General features: G+C 37.7%; 1 long non-coding RNA gene across 2 annotated transcripts in view; it reads right to left on the bottom strand.

The window, feature by feature from the left end:
* The window catches only part of LOC148109549 (uncharacterized), a 141,038-nt gene that overhangs the window by 92,144 nt on the left and 23,457 nt on the right, over positions 1–25,437 (bottom strand). The gene's annotated exons all lie outside the window — the stretch shown is intronic.

Genomic DNA, 25,437 nt, shown 5'->3' with positions numbered 1-25,437 from the left:
GATCCAGCCCACATCAGGCTCCACACTGGGCATGGAGCCTGCTTAAGACTCCTCTCTCCCTCTCCCTCTGCCCTTTGCCCCTTTAAATGAATAAATAAATAATAAATAATAAATTTAAAAATAAATGAAATAAATAAAACACACTTGAAAAGAAGTATGTTGCAAGAAGTATCCACTTCTAAATTACAGAAATTCACATCGAGCCCTTGTTGGCACGGCCACTTAAAAAGGGGGGGGGAAGCACAATCACAAGTCACAATCCAGCTAGTATTTCAACGGGAGCACACCATGTAACCAGCCACTACTCACATAAAGAAACAGAACATGACAAGCACACCAGAACACTCTCACATGCCTCCTTCCAGTCATTGCTCTTGATAAAAAGCAACTGCCCTTCTGACATTCATCTTTTCATTCCTTTTTTTAAATTTTAAGTACAATTAACATATATTGTTACACTAGTTTAAGGTATACAATACAATGATTCAACAGTTCTTTTTTTTTTTTTAACATTTTATTTATTTATTTGACAGAGAGAGAGACAGCCAGAGAGAGAGGGAACACAAGCAGGGGGAGTGGGAGAGGGAGAAGCAGGCTCCCAGAGTAGAAGCCTGATGTGGGGCTCAATCCCAGGACCCCGGGATCACGCCCTGAGCTGAAGGCAGACGCTTAACGACTGAGCCACCCAGGCGCCCCTCAACAGTTCTATATATTTCTCAGTGCTCATCAGGATAAGTGTACTCTTAATCCCCTTTATCATTTCATTCTTGAGCTCCAAATCCCCACTTCTGATTGCTTTATGAACTGAAAGTATTTGTTCAGATACCATGGAAGCATCTCAAATACTACACACTGGAAAGGAATGTGTTATCTTCGCTTCCCGTAGCCTTCTGTCCTATGGTCTCCATCTCTACCATTATCTATCATCCACCCAGTTGCCCAAGCTACAAATCTCAATATTATCCTCAACTCCTCTTAATCTTCACTGTATTCTACTGATTCTCTCCCAATTATTTTGTTGGTTTTTTTTATAACTGATATTTTCTTTTCTTGCCCTTCACAGAGACTTACAACTTCTATCCTAGATTGGGATTAATAGTCTGCAAATTAATCTTCCTGCTTCTAATTACTCTCATTCATCTTCCTCATTATTAAGGCAAGAATGACTGAAATATTCTAGGTAACACACCAATGTATCATGGCTGGACAGAGTGAGCTATTGGGAATGCAGAAAATGAATTCTGAGAGATAATGGGGGGTAATATTCTGTAGGGCCTTAAAGAGTTTTGTTTTATTTTTAGTAAGATGAATAGTTACTGGAGGCTTTGAACAGAAGAGTAGCATAATCCGACTAATATTTAAAAGAAACACTATAGCTTCCTATAATGATAATAGAAAGTGGAAGCAGAAAACTAATTAAAATACAAAAGCAGTAATCAAAGTGAGAACTGACTGAAACTTGGACCAGGGTGGAAGTGGTGTTCTTGGTGAAAAGTCATCAGGTTCTAGATATATTCTGAAGGCATAAGGATTGGATGTTGGGTATAAAATAGAATGAATAGTAAAGGAAATCTCTGACCTAAACAATGGAATTAATGAGTTGCTGTATTAGTTTGTACAGGCTGCCATAACAAAATACTATAGAGTGGATAGCTTAAACAATAGAAATTTATGTTCTCACAGTTCTAGAGGCTAGATATCTAAGATCAAGGGGCCAACCAATTAAATTCCTGGTGAGAACTCTGTTCTTATGTCCTTATATGGCCTTATATGGCCTTACCTCTGACAGCGCACATGGAGAAGAAAAGATGTTTTTTCCTTCTTATAAAGCCACCAGACCTATCAGATTAGGGCCTCACCCTTATGTCCTCACTTAACTTTAATTATCCCTTAAAGACCCTATCCGCAAATATAGTCACACTGGGAATTAGGGTTTCAACATACAAATTTTAGGGGGACGAAATTCAGTCTGTAACAGTTGTCAACAAACAAGATGAGGAAAACTACAGGAACTTTTTTATTGGGTGGCATTTGGAGTATATCAGAAGTTTTGTTTGGACATGGCATCTAATTGGCTCTGTTAAGTAAGAAGTTGGATATAATAGCCTAGAATTTAGGCTAGATGTCTGACCTGGAGATATTAATTTAGTAACTGTTATTATTTTGATGGTGTTTAGAGACATATTAGTCACAGGAGTGAGTATCCATAGAAAAAGGAAGAGATTCAAAGATTGATCCAAATGGTCAGGAGATAAGGAGGAAACAGAAAAAAAGCAAGGAGAGACCAGCAAATTAAAAGAAAGCAAGTGCATGTGGTACCATGGAAACCAAGTAAAGAAATGTTTCATGGAGAAAAGCATAACAACTGTGTCATATGCACTGATAAGTCGAGTAAAATGAGGTCCTAAAATAAACAACTTGATTCAACAACATGAAAGCATATGAGAAACTTGAAAGAATGAACTATCAGAGCAGTTTAATTAGGTAGAGTAGTGAAGGTAAAAGTCTTTGAAGCAGACTGAAAGAATGGGACAAAGGAACTGAAGACAAGCTTTTAGTGGTTTTGTTATATGAAGAGCACAGAAATGGGGCAGTATACCTGAAGGAGGAAATGAAGTCAAGGGGAAAAAAAAGGTCTGTTCTTATTTTTTGTTTTATGGTGGAAGAAAGCATATCATGTCTATATGTTGATGATGATAAGCTAACAAAGAGGGGAAAAATAATAATACAGGAGGGAGTGGATTACTGGAATGAAGTCTTTGGGCAGGAGGGGTGAGAAATGGTCTAAAATGGAGGAGTTGACCTTTGGCCTAACTTTGGAGAACTCATTTGTACTAAATACGGACAGAAGAGAGAATGCATGAATTCGAATTATAGAGAACACAGAAATACGGTGGTTGAATTTGGGAATGTTCTCTTTTGATTTCATCTATTTTCTTCATGAAATAAGAAGCAAGGTCATCAACATCAAGAGTAAGAACGAACAGGAGGTGTTGGAAATCTGAAGAGGAAGGAGAAGCTATAATAAGATTGAGAAGGTGAATGAATTCGAATTGATCATTCTGATTACCAATCAGCATTAATAAGCACCTAAACATTGTGATCAAGGATGCTTTTCTCTGGGCACAAGAACAAAGTGGATGAAGAGTTATGTTTACTCTGAATTGATGTTTTCCAAACAAGTATAATAAAGCAAGAACAGGACAAAGGAGTTAATGGTATGTGAAAGGGAAAGATTACAGTAATTGTTTATAAAATGTGAACTGCATAAGGAGAAACAGTGAGGACTCAGGGAGTAAGGAAGAGTTAAAAGTTGGTATGATTCATGGACTGAAGGAATTCAAGAGATTAAAGAATTGACAGAATCAATTCAAGAAATTAAAGAACTGACAGAGAGAGGTAAGAAAAGTAAGTCGTTTTTAACAGGAATTATTAGCAATGGTATGTTTTAGTTGTAGCCATGAGAAAGAGTGGTTAAGACAAAGTAAACAATAAGCATATAGGAAAAAAAGAGTCAAGGAACTGAGAGGACAAAACGTTGAAAGGACCTTTTATGTAGACACTAAAATTACCAAGGATTGAGAAAGCAGTGGTATAAAAAAAAAAGTTACAGTATAAAAAAAGTTACAGTGAGCCAAGAGATAAAATCTGTGATAGTCGATTTTTTGTGTTAACTCGACTGGGCTAAGGGGTGACCAGATTAAATATTATTTCTGGCTGTGTCTGTGAGGTTCTTTCTGAATGAGAGTTGCATCTGAATCAGTAAACCCAATGTGAGTATCCATCATCCAATCCTTTGAAGGCCTGAATAGAAGAAAAAAGGTGGAGAAGGGATTTTCCCCTTTATGCTTCCTACTGCAGGCTAGAGTTGGGACAATGATTTTCTCCTGCCCTTGGAGCAGCATATATACCATTAACTACCCTGGTTTTCAGGCCTTCAGACGTGGACTGGAATTATACCTCCAGCTTTCCTGAATCACTAGCATGGAGATGGCAGATCGTGAGACTTCTCAGCCTCCATAATCATGTGAACCAATTCCTCATGATAAATCTCTTCCTGGGGCGCCTGGGTGGCTCAGTCATTAAGCGTCTGCCTTTGGCCCAGGGCGTGATCCCAGGGTTCTGGGATCGAGCCCTGCATCGGGCTCCCTGGTCGGCTGGGCGCCTGCTTTTTCCTCTCCCACTCCCCCTGCTTGTGTTCCCTCTCTCACTGGCTGTCTCTCTCTCTGTCAAATAAATAAATAAAATCTTTTAATAAATAAATAAATAAATAAATAAATAAATCAATAAATCAATAAATCTCTTCCTGTATATATATAACCTATTGGTTCTCTTTCTCTGGAGAACCACGAGGAATACAAAATCTTACAGGAAGAGGGAGAGTGAGTTCAGTGTCACTAAATGACTAATTGGATATGTAGTGGGAGGTATATAATGATGCAAGAATCTAATCTGGTGAAAGTTTGAAAAGAGACACAAAATGGTCTGAAGCATCAATAAGGAGCAAGGAAGATTCATAATTCACTTCTGAGCTCAAAGGTACAAGGGATATGAAAAAGCAAAGAAGCAAGACTTAAAATAGTGATAGGTAATCCATGTCTTCAGGTTGGAGAAGCTAGGTTCGATATCATAAAGGATAAAGCACACAAAAAGATTAGTCTTCGTGATCCCAAGGCAGATGTGTTGAGTATGAGACTAGAAAGGGGCTGAAGTCTTGGGAGCCTTGAATTCATTCCTATATATCCAGACTTTAAGGCCCCAAAAGGGCCAGACTTATGAGACTTTACCTTGAGCCCCACGAGTGTAGTGACATGAGGAAGGGAAGATTTCTTTACTTCAGAGTTCCTAGGACTTCCTCTAGATCTCTGCTGATCTTACTTTTGTCCCAGGCCACAGATGCCAAAGAGAATTATGGAAATCAGACATTCTCTCTTCTTAACCCCAATCGCTTCTGAGAATTCTCATTTCTGTGCCATTGTTCATACTCTTTCCTACACCTAATAAGTAGACCCCAACCCAACTCCAGTCTCAAAACACCCAAACTTCCAAGCCAAGAACCTTTCAAAAATTCGTTTCTTCTCTACTGAAGCCCCAAAACTATAGTCCCTTGATTATATAACTCATAGGCCAGATTTTGCCTGTCTTGCTTCCCCTTATCTCACTCAGGGCCTGAAGCTGAAGCTTAGAGTTAACAAGCACTCAATTAATACTTGAATGAACAAATAAATAGCACTAACTATGGTTATCATGGAAATTATTTCCTCCTAGAATAGATTATAAGTTCTTTGAGAATCAGTGTTCTATCTTCTACTTCTGTTTTTCCACCAGTGTCTTACACAGACACTCAATAATACTTTTTGAATTGGTATGTATCCTCATCCATTAAACATATGCTGCTGATAGGCTTGGTGATTCAGTAAAATAAAACAAGCAATATGTGAAAATTAATTAGTGCTATGCCTGTAAGCTTCACTTTCGCCATGTAAGAATCATAACTACGTGTAGACACCAATAATCTGTTTTCTAATCTGTAGCTCCGAGGACTTCAATATAATTATTATAGTATATGGAAAAGCGCTGGTGCTAGCTTACTTATGCATCACAGAGGACAACCTCCAAAAACAGTGAGCAGATCATAAACTGGGAGGTATGTGGAAAAATAAATGAACTATTCACCTCGATGAAGGGGAACAATGGATTAGAACTTCTTAGACCAAAAAAAAAAAAAAAAAAAAAAAAGAATTTCAAAGATGAAGTTTCTTTACAAAGACTTGATTTTATTGTCCCAGGTTCAACTTTGGAAACCATGAGGCAGAAATCCTGGCTATCTCAGATATTATAAAGATGAATTAGTGCCAGCCAGGAATTCTGAGTCTGAGTCTGGCGGCTTACTTGAAATGAAAAGACCTTCAAATATTATCTCTAATTGGATGAATATTCCATCCTTAAGTATGTATTATTGCACTAGCTTTCCAACAATTACTTCAAGAGCCATGAAGAGCAGTATTTAACGTCATAGGAATGGTATTTCTAAAGTGATAACATTATAATTGTTCAACTCATGACACACTGCTTTTTATCTGAAGGTAATTATCATGTACATAGAGGTTTTATACATCAATACTCTGCCTGATTAAAAGACAATCCAGTGACAGACTGGGACATAACTTGGGGATTCAGTATTTGTTCCAATGTGTAATAAAAGAATGTCAGCTTTTAGAAGATGAGCCAGAGGATAGGGAAAATTGAGGAAGCCTAAAGGAAAAAAAAAAAAAAGTACAAAAAGCTTGACTTTGTCTTTCTACTTAGTAATACCAATATATCACAACCATTACTAAATTTTAGGGTTACATGATATGAAAAAAGTATGCAGGGTGAAAGAAAAATTGTAATTGCCAGTAAGTAAATCTTGAGGTGTCTTCAAATGAGAAAAAATAGCAAGCCAATTTAAGTTCAAACTGAGTCTCTATTTTGTCTGATAAAAGTACTATTGTACCATGCTTTGCGTAGCATAAACTGAAAGTCAAAACCAACTTAAGTTCAGATTTTTAGGAAGGTTTTAGAATATATACCAATGAATCACCTCAGCAAGTGACACAAAAGGGATGATGTATTTTGGTGGGTTCCATGTAAATGGACAGTTTCAGAAACTGGTGTTAACAGCAATATTAGCCAGTGTTGAGCTGACCAAAGGAAGCAGAGGCTTAAAAGATCAGCATGGTACCTATATAAATGATGTAGAAAAGAAAAAAACAGAAGATTATTATAAGCATGTTATTTTTTTTTAATTTCTTCTTCTCCTATATTACAAACATATTTTCAAACACTTAACCAAACACAATTCTGTCCTTACAAAAACCACAGCCTTGTAGGGTAAATCCCAATGTAAACTAATTAATAGAAATACATATTAAATGCTATTACAGGGAATCAAACTTTTGCTATGGAAGCAGAAGGAACAAGGTTTAAAAAAAAAAAAACAAGAAAAAAGGAGGAAATGGCACTAGAAACTAGAGAGTTAATTTTTGAAAGGCTTCATAATAATTAAAATATAAGCCTTGCCCCTTTCAAGTTGAAGATAAGCTAATAAGTTCACTTTGTGTCTGAGAAATGCGTGCACAAAAGCCAATAGACACTTCCTCTCTTTTCTTTTGTTTTGGGATTAGCTCAGAAGCAATCCTTTATATGAGAAGCTTTTTCTCTCCCCCATTGAAATAAAGGAGGAGGAAGAACTAACGAGGAGCTCCAGTTTCTGAGATTTCGACCTTGTCAGCATGGATTTCGTCTTCGCGCATTGCTGAACCAGGCTGATTTGGTCAAGAGTTAAAGCCAGAAGGCGGCTGAAAGGAAAGATTCCTTTGCAAGGTAAATGCTTGAATAAATCAGAAGGTTTGGAGCCATTCTTTCTTCAAATGCCTATGCTTTCTTATAACCCTTTTGTACAAGGAATCTATTCGGATAAATTTTAACTCTGGCTGAATAAAGATTCAACAAATTAACTTTTGTCTAAATAGTCCTGAAAAAATGCAACAAACAGATACCAACGTGCGAATAGGGTGAATTTATACGATGAAGTCCCCACTGAAGAACTCTGTCCAAAGTGTACTTGCTAAGTATTTACTCCTTGATTCTCTGTAAGTTATAAAAAATAGCCAAAATTCTTCCTATTCTCACTGATTGGTTAAATGGACCTTAGCAAACAGTATTCTATTCCACATATTATCATTTCTTTTTTTTTTTTAAGATTTTATTTATTTGAGAAAGAGAGAGCTAGCCCTGGAGGGAACACGAAGGGGGGGGGGGGGCGGGGGGGAGGGCAGAGGGAGAGGGACAAGCAGACTTCCTGCTGAGCAGGGAGCCTGATGTGGGGCTCCATCTTGAGCTAAAGGCAGACACTTAACCAGCTGAGCCACTCAGGCGCCCCTGGCGTATTTCCATTTCTAGTAATGTACTAGAATTACTTGGGCACGGTCTATCTTAGTAGCAAGCCATCATTTTAGTTAATGTTTAGTTAATTAGCTAATAATATTAAAATATAATAGAGATTATTTCTGATGTTTTTTAAATTGTCATTTAAATTGTCAGTGAGTTAATGTAACATAGGACAATCTTGCACTTAGTTGCAGGGACTAGCAAGACAAGATGAAGATTCTAGTCTTAACTGTGACCATCTTGAATTTTGTGGCTTGCTTCCCGGTAAGTTTCAGAATTTTGGATAAAAGTATCCTTATGAAACTAAAAATCAGATGGAGGGAAAACATGGATTTAGATTATTAGCTTATGTTTAATGCAGAAAGAATATTTTGCTAAACAAAACATCATTGTATTTTTAATGTTCTATTTTCTATTTATAAATTTCCTTCCCTTAAAATTAATCATATACATAATGAAGTAAAGATAACAGAAGCTATAATGTATGACAGTATAGAATTTAAAGGGCTTCTCTATACTTATACTGTAAGAGATTCCATACTGAAAGTTTCCTATGGGACACCTGGATTTATATTTGCAAAGGCTGCTTAACCCTTATATATTAGCCGTTCCGTCTTACATTAATGCTGTGTTTTTCGGGCCTGATTAACCTAACAACTAATCGATAAAAAAGAAAGCACAGACCTTCAGAATGTTGCTTTATTTAGCAATTTAGCACTGTGACTACTGATTTCAGGTTTTTAGTAAAATATAATCAGCAAGAGGAACCTCACAAAAATGTTGTACTTCTTTCCCTTTAGTATAATGGGAATCAGGAAACACACAGTCAGACAAATCATTTCTCTGCCAATCCACCTTTGTCTGCATCAGAGAGCCACACAGCAAGTCAACTCTCATCCATCCTAAGAACAAAAAATTCTGCACCTACAGATGATTCAAATAGTTACTCTGAGTCTACTGATACAGTAACAAGGCACTCTGGATCTCTTTCAAAGAGAAACCACGCAGAGACTCTTCAAGCTAGCATATATAACTTTCGCCCATTTGGGAATGATGTACCAAGTAACCCTTCAGCTAACCAGAATTCAGCTAGCTTTGCTTATGTTGAGGGTATAGAACGCAACTATACTCAGGCAGAGTCTCCAACAAGGAATGTTTCACCTTCATCTGCTGCTATGCAGGATACTTCTGTCAATATCACAATTTCCAGATTTGCACCCAATTCCGCAATAACACAGAGCGGGATGGTTGTTTCTGGGGAAAACAGCATCTCAGCACCTGTATCCAGAACCACCCACCAGTATAAGTCTGATTCCATTGCTATTCCCCACTATCAGGGAGACTCCAAAGCAACCCAGAGTCTTGAACCCTTCTTCCCATCCACTGGAAGAGCTAAACCATTCTTTGCCTCTAATCCTGCTGCATACGTACAAAACACTAAGAATGAGTTTAGTACCTCTGCAGATGAGAGCAACACTGCCATATCAAATGCAAACAACTTCCTTGGAACTTACACCACTATTCATGAGGAAGAAGCAAGACCAGAGAGTATATCCTTTACCGGTACTAGTGACTTTATGAAAGAAGGCAATACAGCCACAATTGACACCATAGACATTCTAGAAGATTACACAACTCTGTTTGATGTTCCTGACACGGAGGACGAAACCATAATTATAAGTGACACTACTTACCTGGAAAGATATGGCAAAACCATTAGCAATGCTCCAGGTGTTCCACAGAAAGACAATTCTATTGTAACTGATGCCACAGAAAAGAAGAATCACCATAGAACTACAGTTAATGCTCGAACACCTAGCATTTCCTTTGCAAAAAATACCAATGACTTTGAATCTTTTCCTATTCTGAGAACTTACACCAAGGCTGATACCAAATCTAGCATGACAGCTACTGATGCTGATGAAGCTACTTCCAATATCAATCCCACTACAAATTCTCTTCTTAATTATAGAATGTATAAGAAAAGTAATAATGTTATTAGTAAATTTAATGATGCTAAGACAATGTTAGATGTAGCTAAAAATACAAAGCATGCAGGGGTTATTTCCAAAACAAATGGCATCACTTCTACAGAGCATTATGCTAACCCTAACACCATAGCACCAACAACTAACACTAACATTAACTTTAAGATAACTTGGCCTTCAAAGGAAGATACAATAGTAGCAGGCAGACATCCTGTACAGATGGAAAACCGCATGACACCTAAGAATAACAATATTGCTAAAGCAACTGGATTGAAACTCGATGACTCAGTAATTGGGTTCCATTCTAATATTCCTGCCAGTGTACATCTTAAACCTGATAGGAATTATTTTAAGTATGTGAGCAATGATGAAATTGAGGAAGTCATTCCTGTGGTCCAACAAATTGCAAATATGGACCAAGATGATGGAGTTATAGAGGAAGTCATCTTTCTTCATCCAGACACTTCTACAACAGAAATTAGAAGAAAAGTTTACTCTCTTAACCCTGAAGCAGATTATGCCCAAACAGCAGAAAACAAAATCATCCTCCTTTCTGAAATCCCTGATATGTTCAATCCCCTATTCAAAAACAAAATAAAGCACAAAATAGATGCCACAAACCTCATTAAAAACAGAGGTGACCATAGAACCCCCACCACAATTACTGCAAATGACGCCAAAGCCAAAATGGATATTGGAAGAACTAGTGTGTTTAAAACGGCCAATTTCCAGAGCAATATCACTCCTATCATCACTCACCCTGGAACTGTTGGGACTGTCTATTCTAGTGAAGACAGTGTAGCTGACATGACCTCAGCTTCAAAGCTCAGGATGACTCCTTCAGATAAATCGACTGACTTTGTGGATGAAACCATGAGTCTCTCTACTAATACTAACCATGCCAGTAGTGGTACAGGTCCCAACCCTGAAACATACTTTCCTATGAACAAAGGATACACTCTTCTGTCAGTAGCTGAATCATCTACCCTAATGCCTAAAGCCCAAAATAATCAAGCTCAAAACTCCCTGCTAATTAAAGAGGATTCCTTGACTGATGCTTGGATATCAGATCCTGTGGCCAAAAATCCTCATCTCATTAATGATGCCATTATACAAAAATGGAAAATTAATAAAGTATCAGTAGATCCTTCAAACATTCCATTGGAGCCTACTTTCCTCACACCTGATCTCACCTCTCCCACTGATAAATACAGTACAGGAAAGGGGACCACAAATATGATTGACAACTCTGAACTGATGATTAATAAGGCCACCATACCAGAAAGAAGGCCCACTATAGCCCTTAACTCCTGGCCTGCAAAAACAGCTGGTATTCTTACACAAAAACAAAGATTTGGAAGTTTGATAGACAAAGAAAGGATAAATGAAGAAGAATCAACTCCCTATATGGAAGTAAACTCTGCAGTGGGAGAAGATGGTATTTTTCAGATAAAAGAAGACCTTCTACCTGCACAACTAAGCAGTGGCTTTGAAAGGAATGGATTTGCAGCTGTGGATAGCACAAAATCTCTTTCCAAATTAAGTAGTAGTATACCTACTGCTGAAGTAACAGTAAGTGACAGAGACCTTACCACTCCTGGGGAAGAAAATGTTGATGTTCTGTACGATGTCACTAAACCTGCAAATGGCAAAATACATTTTAAGAATATAGTCACCAAAGCAACAGCCAATGGTCTGGGCAAAACTGCAGCTGTGAAACAGAATGTGGAAGCAGTAGATGGCACTGAATTCTTTTCACCTAGCAATTCTGTCCGCCAAAGTAGAAAGGATCACCCTATACTCTCTAATTTATACCACCATGTAATCACTGATAATCCACTTACTATCACCAAAAAGAACCCAAATGCTGCTCGGAACACTATGCAACATAAACTGTCACTCTTTGCAATGGACAATGCAGGCCTTACTGATTATAGAGAGGACTATCAAACCCTTGATGCCATCACATCAAGCAATGCTAAGAGACTGATCAATAATGGACAAATGACTGGGATGGAAATAACAAATATCCCTCCTGGCAAACCTGCTACAGTTAATGATATTTCCAACGAGGATAAAAATACTGATGCTGTAACAGACTTGGCTTCAACAGCTTTCACCTCGCCAATAAGGAAAGGCATTTTGACCATGAATGAAGTTAATACTCTTAACAATAACCCTAACAAACTAGATCGCTTTGCCATATCCAGAGGAGATCCCAGTGTGTCTACAGATGATGGAATGCTATTAGTAGCTGATTCCTCTGCTTTTATGCAGTCTGTTGACCCTTTCAATCATCCTCATACAACAAACCCTATAAAAAAAATCTCTTTGGCAGATATTATAATACCAAAAACTTTTCATAAGTCTACCCCAGCAGCTTTGACAGTAGCTGTCCCTGCCGCTTCTCAAAGCGACGCTGACACTGTGCTTTACAGCACACGGTATGAATCCAAGAGCCCTTTCAAGGAAGATAGAACAGTGAACTCTGAAGCATATCCCCAAAAAGACACAGGCATTATGGCAAAGGAAGACAGACTTAAAGAAGAAAATGTGAGGGATAATATTTATGTTACACCTATTGCAGGTGACAATGTCCCTAAAGGCAACAACTTGACAGCTAAACATTATCCTCTTCATTCTGATGTATATAATTCCACCAGATTCAAAGGAACAACCAAAACCATAGCTGACCAACTTGAATTTGAGAATCCTGCATCATCCTATACGACTGAAGGCTCAAAACCTCTACTTAGGAAATTTACTCCAGAGTTGCAAGGAAAAGTGATTGTGAGAAACAGTAATAGTGATGCTGAATATGCCCCATTCTTTGGGGGTGAAATTCTTTATCCAATGATTAAAGAAAATGTCCCAAAAAGCTCTATCTCTTCCCCTGAAAGATCTACCTTTATAACACCAGATTTTAGAATTCCAATGAAAGGTAATACAAACCCGGCTCCAGAAGGCACTGTGGTATTAGGTAAAGGAACTTCCCACACAAATTATGCATCCTATACTGCTGAGCAAAGTGATCCAGGAACAGAAAAAGATCAAACTACTAAAGACAGCACAACAAATTCTCATGTAGGCATTACACCTGTGACCTTGTCCATTCCTACCCCCTCTGAAGACACAAATGTGAAAACTTACTACCGTATACCTGGAGCAGGTACTCCTCAATCACTAGGATATGCAAATACACTAAGAGCTGATTCCTACATTCTTAGGCCTGAGACTACTCTGGCAAAGGAAAATAATCTAGACGCTATGGACCTGATCATCACTGAACCTGGTAAAAGTGATTCTGACTATATTTTAAATAAGCATTCCTTTGAACTAGAGAAGGAAGAAACCAGTTCTATTAAAAAACCGATTCCATTTATACATGGACCAAATGGACTTGTATCTCATTCAACCTCCCCTAAAGGAGGGGCCTCAAAGAGTCTTCTGTATAGAATAACTCACCCCGAGTCTGAAGCTAAAGAAAAATATCAAGCTATTATTCTCAAAGAAGAAAATTCTGACTCTGATATTGTCGCCACTTCTTTCAAAGATTATATCAAAAACTTCAACACTCAACATCTGAAAACCATGGCACCCTCCCTAATGGATGCTACTGAGACTTTTTCCTCTGAGTTTCCAGAAAGATCATCTGTGGGAGAAGAATCTCTAAGTGAAGACAATGCCATCATCATTCTCCCTGAAATTTCTGATTTGGGAAGTAAAAACATCAAGTATTTCTTTGTACCATACACAGAAACAACTGTTCCCATGGGAGAAAGCACATTTGGCACTGTGCCCACTGATCATGCTGAGATCACTACCCCCATAAAAAGTCAAGGTCATCCCTATAGAAGAGGCATTTCATCCAGTGTTGGTACCACAAATGCCCCAGAATTGGCAGATACCATCAAATTAGAAAAATCAAAAGCCAATGAAAATAAATTGAACTTAGCTGAAGTGATACCTTCACAGGATCACATGCACCTCTTGGCTCAGGATGATGCCTCCCAAGCTAAGAATATCTCTTATGTTGGTGAAGTTACTAAAGGTATAATCAAAAAGGCTTCAATAGCTTCTCTTAATCCTGTTAGTGCCACAAAAATGCCAACAAACGTTACCACCATTTCACCTAATGCCCCCGCCTTTGACACTAAGGAGAGAAATAAAAATGGTGACTCTACCATGCCTGAGATAGATGATGTCCTATCCATAAAATTAAAATCTCTATTAATTCCTAATCAGAAAAAATCTAGAACTGCAGATGCTCTTAATCAAAATGATGATTCTTTATCTAATAAATTGCTGGCCTTAGAGCAACTAGGTGAACACTCTATTATCATTAACCAAAACAGGGAAATCACCAAGGTGCAAAGTAACCCTCAGCTCTTCTCCGTGGTCTCCTTTTTTCCTCTGGAAGATTCTACTATTTTTTCAGATAACCCTATAAATGTAGCCACTGACGTACCTACCGCTGAAAATGGAGGCATTTATGATAAAACTGACACCATAGCCTTTGCACCTAATACAGTTCTTCACCCTGCAATCCACAAAAAAGAGCAGATAAGTAAAAGTTCTGACCAAGCTGTAAATCACCATACAAATAAAGCAGTTATCAATCCATCCGCTAAAGAAATCACTACCTTGGGAACTGGGACAAATGCTTTCCTGGGTAAAGATAAGGCTATTGTAGAGGATGAATCCTATATTTCTGAAGCCAAAATTCCAGTAATCTTAAGAGAGGTAAATTCAATGAACATTAATCCTTTCATTCTTAAGCCTTATTTTGCTTCTGCTGAACAGAAAGCACCTGCAACTTTAAAAGAAACATTTTACCCTGATTCCACAACAAGCAGGACAAAGCTGAGAAAGGCCAGGGCTGAAGGCTCATTTTCTCTTGGTGATGATAACTTAAAGAGGTCTACCACAGACTCTTACAATAAATCATATCCACCCATGAAACCAACTCTTCCTCCTACTGATTTTGTTAGTGATTTTATTACCATCAATAATCCTGAATTTGATCCAGTGTTTGCTGTAGGAGAAAGCAACATAAAAATGACTGATGAATCTATCATAGCTAGAGATACCACTGTTCTACCTGACAAAGATATCATTTCACCTGACAATATTATCATTATTGATGACATAAGGAACATTAGAAATGGAAAAAGGCATGCAGATTCTACAGAAAATGATAATGCTGCTCAATACAAAGTAATTCCTTTTACAAAGGACTTTTCAGCAGAGCCAGATGTGGTTTTTCTGGCAAAGGAAAACAATCCAAATAATATGACTCTAATGACCACTGGGCCTGATGACAATACTTTTAAATATGTATCAGAGAAAAATACCTTTTATGTTGGTGAAAAAGGGAACAGTCCCACAACAAAAACATTTCCCTCTGCTCAAGGGCTCCACAGATATGGACCTCACGCTCTTTTCCCCACTGCACGTGTCACTGATACTCTCCTGAATGAAAATCCTGTAGAACCCAAAACTAAACAAAAATACCAAATATTGATCTCCAGAAATGGAAACCCCGATTCTGACAAAGATTTTCTCAAAGATTATACTGCCAAGTTCAAAAGCAAGTCATCTAGAACCATGACTCAGTTACCCACAGATGGAAATAGAAAAGTCTCCCCCAAGTTTCCAGATGATTTATCTCTGGAAAAGGGCACCCTAAATGGAAATGACATCATCATCACTCTTCCAGAAGACAAATGGATTGAGCATATCAATGCTCCAGACCCAGAATCAACAGAAACTATGGGAGAAAGCATGATGCTCCCAGATGAAATCACCGATGTCACCATGAGCACAACTCCCATAACTAACAAAGGCCAGCTCTACAGGAAATACGTCACACTGACTGCTCCTTACTACCAAAGGGAACCTGACATGTCACCCAAATCAGAATATAATCAAGATAAACATTTCAAGGCAGAGACCTATCATTCACGGAATGCCACTGCTCCTTCAACTACATTCAATGTCAGCCTTAATAATAATGAACTTCCCTTTGTTGACGAAAATTTTGGGAATAAAAGAAATAGGGCTTCAATGTCTTCTTCACCAATGAGGACAGCTCACACTGTTGCTGATTCCACTGCTCTCTCCCTTGAGAACAGTTATGAAGGGGGAGATTCTATGCAACCTGATGAAGATAATGTTAGATCTAACGAATTCCCATCTCTACTAACATCTGAAAGGATCATTCTTACACCTAAAGTCTTAACCAAGGGTTCTGTTCTAATGAGTGATAACTCCTTGACTGACCCTTCAAAGTCAATATCATCAGCATCAGAGACAGGGATTGAATACCTTGACTTCATTCATGGAAATGGTATTTCAGAAAATCAGGACATTAAAATTCAAAAAGATACTCAGCCCCACCTCTTGGACTCTAATATTCCTTTTAATGATTCAGAAACTTTTACCAGGAATTCCACAGATGATGAGGCTGATTCAGTACCCACTGCAGAGAGAGAAACTGTTAACATTTCTGAAGTTAACACAGATGCTCAACCTCTGGGTACAAAGATGAAAGTGCTTTTGCCCACAGAAATAAGACCCTTCCCTTCTGAAATTAAAAAAATGGCTGAACTCTCTGCTGAAGAAGACAAAGCTGCTAAATTTGATTTAAATCACATTACAAATGCAACAGTTCTCATTACAACTTTGGAAAAAACACTTCCCTCAGAGCCCAATATTCTCTCCAAGACCAATAACAAGAAGGAGAAACGCAATATTTATGAAGAAGGCAATTTTGTTTCAGGAGATTCAAGGACATTGAAAGATAATCCTTTCTTTGGTAAATTCAGTATTTCTGGTAGACCTCAAGCTCCTCTCAATTTAAAAAGAATCCTTTCAGCTGATTCCACCATGTCTCTGGAAAAGACTTTAAAGCCTAAGTATAAAAACTCCACTCCTCCTGAAGAAGATGCAGGCACAGCAGGTTTACTTCATAATGCCCCTACTGGATCTGACATACGACAGAAATCAATTCTTTCTCCTGATTTCACAATGTCTGTGAGTTCACCTGAATATTCTGAACTTGATCCAGTTGTCAAAATGAAAAAAGATACCACAACAAACACTTATAATAATATTCCATTTGAGGAAAGAAATACTCCATCACACAAAGCCATCATTTCACCGAATACCAATACTTCAACAAAAGGCATGGTGAACACTATTTTTAATAAAAGATTTGTGCACAGAAATTCTCTAGGGAAAGATATAATCACTGAATATGAAATAGTTCCTACTACAGAAAATATTTCAGACATTACTCTAGATGGTGAAAATATTTCACATATTGAGGATGCGATAAGCACTGTGCCTGATGACAGAGCTCTTGAGTATGCCGCAAATGAGGATGTCTTAGAACCACAGGCAGAAAAATACAATACTATTATTAACAAAACTACTCTCATTTATGACCCCAAAATAGTTGGGTCTCATCAATTCTACACCAGTGCTGATACCCCTGAACATTTATCTCGAGGAGCCCAAACTGAAATTAAAACTAGAGAAATACTGCAAAATTTCATATCTAGAAAGGAGCATGACAGTTCTGATCTTGATGCTATTGTTCTCAAAAGTTCCGCTGACAATTCAAATTCTCAGCCTCACAGGTCTGTGACTCATCCCCTAATTCACACAAGTGAGAGTATTCACAAGTTTCTAGATAAAACAACCTTGAAAAGGGACACTTTACAAGGAGATGACGCCATCAATATTTCCCCTGAAGACAAAATGATGAAATACACCCTTGTTCCAGACCCAGAAATAACAGTAACCATGGCAGAGGGAAGTATTCTCCCAGATGAACCCATGCATCCCATTGTTATCACCTCTCCATTAGAAAATAAGAATCAGTTCTTCAAAAAAGTCATTTCATCTGCCATATATAACACTGATGCCCAAGGTAAAGCAGAAAATATCTTATTATCCCAAGCAGACAATGTTAAAGGTAAGAGTAATATGGCAGGAATGCAACACTCATGGGACAGCATTATTCCATTGGCTGAGTTCAATGTCATCCCTAAGGGCAAACTTTCTTTCATCAATGATACTGAAATTTTAAACAAAAGGGCTTCAGTCAATTCTTTACCTATGAATACAGTCAACCCTGTGGATGAAACCACTACTCCCTCCACTGAGAGTAGTTATGGAAGAGGTGATTCTGTGCTTCCAGAAGACCATATTAGGTCCAGGGGATTCCTAACTCTACAAATCCCAGAAAAGGCCATGTTTATTCCCAATATCTCAACTGAAAATCTTGAAATCTCTGACCCACTGACAAATACCTCCTTGGCTAATTCTTCAACTGCATTGTCAAACATGTTTAAGACTATGATTGACTACCCTAATTCTATTAATGATGGTGATAATCCCATTAAAAATAAAACTGACCTCAAGCCTTACTCCTTGATCTCAACAAAACTCCCCATCGGTTCTACTACTTTTTCAGACAATCCCACAAATAATCAGTTTAAGTCACTGTCCTCAGCAAATAGAGAAACTACTGATGACTTTAAAATTGAGACAGATAAAATATATTCTGAACCTCAGCGAACAATATTGAAAGCCTTTTCTCCTACAAAAGTCTCTCAACATAGGGTCCCTGAAGAAAGAAAAATAGCTATTTTTTCTGTTCAAGAAGATCCAGCTGCTAAATCTGATTTAAGTCACATTACAAATGCAGCCATTCTCAGAAATGCAAACATTCTCAATCCAGCTATGAAGAAAATCCTTCCCTCAGTAACTGAGCTTAATACTCTGTCCAAGAGTGACAACAATGTGGAAGGGGAAGTACACATTTCTCAAGCAGGCAATTTTTTCCCAAAAGATGCAAGTACATTGAAAGATAATTCTTTCACTGTTAAATCTGATGCTGCTTCTACTAAACCTCAAGCACCCCCCAATTTAAAAGGAGTCTTTTCAGTTGGTTCCACATTAACTCTTCCAGATGCATCTAGGTCTAATGATCAAAGCTCTTCTCCTGAAGGTGCTACTGGAGAAAGGACCATCATAAACACTCCCATTGGGACATATGGCCTGCCACCATGGAAATCAACTCTTCTTCCTTCTGATTTCACAACATTCATGAGTTTATCCAAGTATTCTGAACTTGATCCAGGTATCAAAATGAAAAAAGACACCACAACAAAGACTAATAATATTCCACCTGGAAAAAGAAATACTCCATCTGACAAAACTATTATTTCACCTACTATCATTCTTTCAAGAAAAGGCATGAAAAACCCTATTAATACTATTAATAACTATAAATTTGGAGACAAGACTTCTATAGGAAAAGATATATCCACTGAAGTAGTTCCTTTTACAGAAGACATTTCAGAAGAAGAACATGACACCCTTTTGGCAGGGGAAAATATTCCAAATGATGAGGATATGGTAACTATTATACCTGTTGACAGTGCCCTTGACTATGTGGCAGATAACTATGTCTTTGAACTAGTGAGGGACAGAAATGATGCCCTTAGGAGAAAGACCACACTCAGTGATGACTCCAATGTATTTAAGTCTCATTCACCCCATGCCAGTGCTGCAGTCTCTGAAAATGCATCCCAAGGATCTCCAAATGATATCAAAATTACCAAAAAACACCAGAGCTTTATTCCCAAAGACAAACATCTTAATTCTGATGATGTTCTCAAAAGTTCTTCTGTCAATTTTAATACTAAGGTTCCCAGATCCATGATTTATTCTCTAACTGATCCAAGTTGGATTTTTTTACCTGAATTTCTAGATGAAACAATTGTTGAAAATAGTTCTCCAATTGGTGATAACACCATCATCATTCTCCCTGAAGGCAAAAGAACGGAGTCCATGTTTGTTCCAGACCTAGAACTAATGATAAGAATGGGAGACAGCAAGATATTCACAACTGATTCCATTGATCCTGCTGTGATCACCAACCATATAGAATATAAAGACCAATTCAACAGGAAGGGGGTCTCATTTGCTTTGTATAATCATGATGCCCCAAATGAAGCAAAAACCACCATATCAGCCAAATTCAATGCAAATAAACATAAACCAAACTTGGCAGATATGCCCCATTCACAGAACAACGTTATTCCTTTGGCTGAGTTCAATGTTATTCCTGATGATGATCTTCCCTTCATTGGTAAAAATACTGAGAAAGCAAACAACAGAGCTCCAATCTTTTCTTCATCTATGAATAAGGCACCCAGCACTGTGGCTGATTCCATTATTGCTCCTGCCACTGAAGGTAGTTATGAAGGAGGTGATTCTATGTTACCTGGAGAAGATGTTAAATCTAGGGGATTCTCATCCCTATTAACATCTTCCATGCTTATTCCTAATTCCTTCCCTGAAAATCCTAAAACCTCTAGCCTAGTAACAGATAAATCCTTATCTGAATCTGTAATAAATGAGTCAGAAATGTTAGAAAGAGCAACTGAATATGCTGATGGTGGTGATGTTTCAGCGAGACAGGTCATAGTAAGACAAACTGACATTCCTTCCTATCCATTGACACGGAATATTTCTCCAACTGGACCAACTACTTTTTCAGATAGTATCACAGGTGGTGAAGTTGATTCATTTTTCTCTCTGAATAGAGATACTCCTGAGAATTATAAAACTAAGACCGACAAAATATATTTTAAATCTCAAAGACCAATGATGAAAGCCTTATCCCTTAGAGAAGACTCTCAAGATAGTGTCTATGAAAGAAGGAAAATAGCTAATCTTTTTGATCAAGAAGATCCAGCTGCTAAACTGAAATTACATAATTTTACAAATACAACAGCTTTCATCCCAGCTATGAGGAAAATACTTCCATCAGGAACTGAACCCAATCCCCTCTCCAAGGGGGACAGTAATATGGAAGATTCTTTCACTGTTAAATTGAATGTTACTTCCTACAAACCTCAAACACCTCCCAATTTAAAAGGAATCTTTTTAGCTGATTCCACATTAACTCTTCCAGGAGATGTTAGTCCTACCTCTCATGATAAAGTCACTAACTCAGAAGGGTCCATCACAAATACTCCAACTAGACTACACAGCCTACAATGGAGGTCAACTTTTTCTCCTTCTGATTTCACAACATCCATGGGGACTTCCAACTATTCTGAACTTGTTCCGGTTACTAGTATGGGAAAAGATATGACCAAAGAGATTGATTATAACATTCCACTTAACAAAATAATTATTCCATCTGATAAAGCTATCATTTTACCAATTACTACCTCTGAAAAAGACATGACAAGTACTTTACAAGGGAATATATCTGAGCAGAAAGAGCTTATGAAGAGAGGGACAGCAGCTGAATATGGAATCACTTATTTTACAGAAGACACTTCAGAAAGGGTAGATGATATTTCTTCTACAGGCAAAATCACTCCAGCATATTTGGACCATACAACTATGACGTCTGATGACAGTGGTTCTGAGTATGTCTCAGATATGCATGCCTCTGAATTAGAAGATAGAGCAAATAATTCCCTGCTAAAAATGGGTACACTCATACATGCCCCCAAAACACATGTGTCTCATGCACCATATATCACAGTTGCTGCTTCAGACAGTCTATCTAAAACAATATCTCCAGTATTCAAAGCTAAAGAAAATTACCAACCTATGATTCCCAGACAGGAAAACAGCACTGACCCTGAAGCCATTGCTCTCAAGAATTCTAATGCCAAAGTCAATACCAGAGCTCACAGACCTACAACTCACTTCCTAAATGATGCAAGTAGAAATTTTCCTTCTAGTTTTTCTGAAAAAACACCTGTAGGAAAAAGCACCATAAATGATGATGACACCATAATTTCCTCTGAAGGTTATGACTTAGAAAATAAAATCACTGAATATTCCCTTTCTCCAGACCTAAAACCTGTAGCTGACAGCAAGACATTCACAACTGATACTACTAATCATGCTTTTAAAAATAGTGATAATTTTCTCAGGAGAAACACTTCACCTACCATTTATAAGACATTTACACTCAGGAGAGCAGACACTACCACATCCAGTATATCTGATTTTACTGAAGATCAAACAGGTCTAGCTACAGTATCTGATTCAAGGTTTAGTAATTTTCCTTTAGCTCAGCTTTCCAGTGATGACATCTCCAATGTGAAAAAAAACACAGAAGATGCAACCAACACAGCTCTTACTTTCTTTTATCCTTTGAAAAAGATGTCTGCCAATATGCCATATGCTCCTGCTTTTTCCACCAAGAACAAAAATAACATTGGTCATTATAGCCTTCCATCATCAGAGAGTGTCAGGTCTCTAAGACCAGCATCTATGGGACTACCTGAAATTCTCATCCTAACTTCTAAAGATCCTACTAAAGAAACGGCAGCCTCCAAACCTACAAAAGGCACAAACATATATTACTCACCAGTGTTAGTATCAGCAGCATCAGAGCCTGTGTCTACAGACTCACCTTACTTCAATAAAGGCATTGCCTCAGAAGGACGAAACACTAGAAGTCAAAGAGTCCCAAAGGCTTTTCCTTTGGTTTATACTGTTCTCCAAGATGATTCCACAGGTTCTTCAGACAAAGCTAACACAACGGCTACCACTGTCAACAAGAGCAAAATTTTTGATATTGATGCCTTTGGTGATCAAAATTCAGAACCCAAGAAAACAATCACCAAGTTTTCTACTCTTTTTCCTAGTGAATATGGTAAACCAAATTTCTATTACACAAGGGAAATATCTAAAGCTTCTGCAGTGAAAGACATAGCTGAAGTGAATCGCCTTACAGATGTAAATGGGATAACAGGAAATGATCCAGTTATTCAGGTGGAAACAAACTCTCTAAAAGATGCTGACCTAAAGCCTTATCTTGTGAATAAAAATGTCATTGCTGATAATAAATCATGGAATAAGGATGAAGACATTTTCCCTGTAGCAGCTTACTCAAGCTTTCACAAACCAAAGGATTTCCTCCCAGATGTTCCTCAGGAAACTTACTTCATTTCCGGGAACTCAAACTTACTCACAGAAGTGATCGACATTATTCCTACTGATGAAAAATCTTTATCTTACACAGAGATCATTTCCATGGTAGAGGAAAATTCCCAGCTGGAATTTAATTAGCCAATTTTAGAGCAACAAATACTGAATTTCGAACTTCAAAAAGCACAAATGATACACAAGAACCCAGTGCCAAGATTAAAAAATATATATTATCTAGGTTTCAAGAAATTTCTGTTGTACTACAAGCTATAGGAAACACTTTCTTTAGGGCTGATATTCTTCAGTCACATATAGAAACAATTATTCTAAAGGATATAAACAACAAAGCAGACATGAGTGTCATAACTGACCCTGCTATAATATATACCATCTTCCTCGGAAACAAAAAAACAGTGACACCACAGTCCAATGTATCTTTCAATTACAATTTCCTTACTCATGGACCAACATTCCAATCACTGGAGGGGAAGAGGACAAAAACATGGATGTTGCTATAACCAATCTCAAGATGTAATTGCTCCTCTCACCTCTCTCCCTGTTTCTGAAGCTGAGAATTTTCTCACGAATGAAGATATTGAACCTGAAACTTCCTCAGCAAATACATTCCAATAGTGATTATAATCACCGCACCTAGGATTAATAACTCTATTTTCTCAATAAATAAATAAATAAATAAAATTTGAAGATATATAGACTCTAAAGTAGGAATTCTAGAGTCCATAGGAGAAACCACTTATCTCAATTGATTCTTTTAAATTTGTACAGGACATCTCATCTGATAGGTCTCAAGATATTCTCCATACAAAGACAGTCTTAAGGGTGGGAATCACTATGACATCAGCATTTTCGAAATCTGTACCTGAGGACTCTTCCTAGTCAAGTATCCCTGAAAATCATAAATGGCCAAATAACCTTCTTGAGGCCTTATTCAGAAGTCTCCTTCTTTTGTTAACAGCTTCTTAACCTCTTTTTCACTTAAAAAAACAAAAAATAAAAAACATTTTCCTTTCATCGTGGACCTGAAGAAGTTGCTACTTAAACATAAACTTGATGCTTTCCTGAGAAAAGACAGTTTCCATTAGTGTAATAGACACACTACAACATTAAAAGAAACAATTATTTAGATAAAATGAAACTCACCTATAGAATCTGATCCTCTGTCCTTAATTCGGCTAATATCTTTGGTGGTAATGATCTATTGGTCAAGTAAGAGTCTCCTGTGTTCCCTGGAGCAAATGACTCCAGTTTCATCCTCAAAACTGCTAAAATTCCAGCAGCCCCACTAGGATTTTCCCACCATAGGCTTCCTGCTCTTTGATGGATAAAACACACTCTCAATGTGAGGTGTCCTTTTTGAGGTCAATGGTTTTAGGAAAAAAAAAAAAAAAAGATAATAATAATAATATCCCCTATAGGAAAGAAAAGACTTACTATGCTATAACCAATGTGATCCCACCTCACAGCTATATTAGTAGAAACAGAGTTTGGTGTGAACAAAACAGTAATCCCTGAAATTAAAGACTATTTGACAAATTAGTATCTATGAAGATGATATCATATCATCTGATATTTCTTTTTTTTTTAAGATTTTTTAAATTTATTCATTTGAGAGAGGCAGAGAGAGAGAGCACAAGCTGGGAGAGGGACAGAGGGAACGGGAGAAGCAGGCTCCCCGCTGAGCAGGGAGCCCAACATGAGGCTCGATCCCAGGACCCTGGGATCACGACCTGAGCCGAAGGCAGACGCCTAACTGACTGAGCCACCCAGGCGCCCCCACCTGACATTTCTAACCAGGAATTAAATGCTCATAAAAATGAATATTTTGCTCCTTATTCTAATTCTATTCAATATAACATATACCAAGTACTCCAAGCTGACTTCTAGCAATTATACAGTTAACACTTCCATCTTTTTTTCCCTTTTTTGTACACAAAAAGAATTTCCCCCAAAATGACACCAAGTCTTCTGTTTATAGCATGCCTTATCCTGAATTAAGCCTCAAAAACTCTAAATGATGAGGGGAAAAAATGAGGTTAAGAAACCTCCCATTGAGTTAGGCAACCCAGAGAATGGCTTTACCTTGTGATTTCATTTACTGCCAATGGAAATGACTTAGAATAAAGAAACTGTGCTTGCCACTAACTTAAGACTTTCCTCCCTGTCCCTGATACTGACAGCATTTCCCATGGCAATAAAGACTTTGGGACCCTCCTAGTGACATATCCTTGAAGCAAAAACATTTCTGGTGAAGCTGTCTATATCTTTAAAATGAAAAATGCCCATCTTAGACCTATCATAATTCTACAGAGAATGGTGATATATCTATACCAGGTCAATCTATTGAGAAAAGACACTGTAAACTTGGAGGTTGAGTCCATATCTAATGAAGAAAAGCATTTGCCCTTGGGATGGAAACTATTGCTCTGGTTGATGCTGCTGCCCTTTTCCAGATCAAGTCGTGTCTGAGTATGAAAATTCTCTTTCTTCTATTGACACTGGGCAAACATTAACATCAGGC

Source organism: Ursus americanus, chromosome 8 (assembly GCF_024610735.1).
Source record: "Ursus americanus isolate L20-20 chromosome 8, mUrsAme1.1.p, whole genome shotgun sequence".
NCBI classification, from domain to species: Eukaryota; Metazoa; Chordata; class Mammalia; order Carnivora; family Ursidae; genus Ursus; species Ursus americanus.
This window is presented reverse-complemented; position numbering and strand designations above follow the sequence as displayed.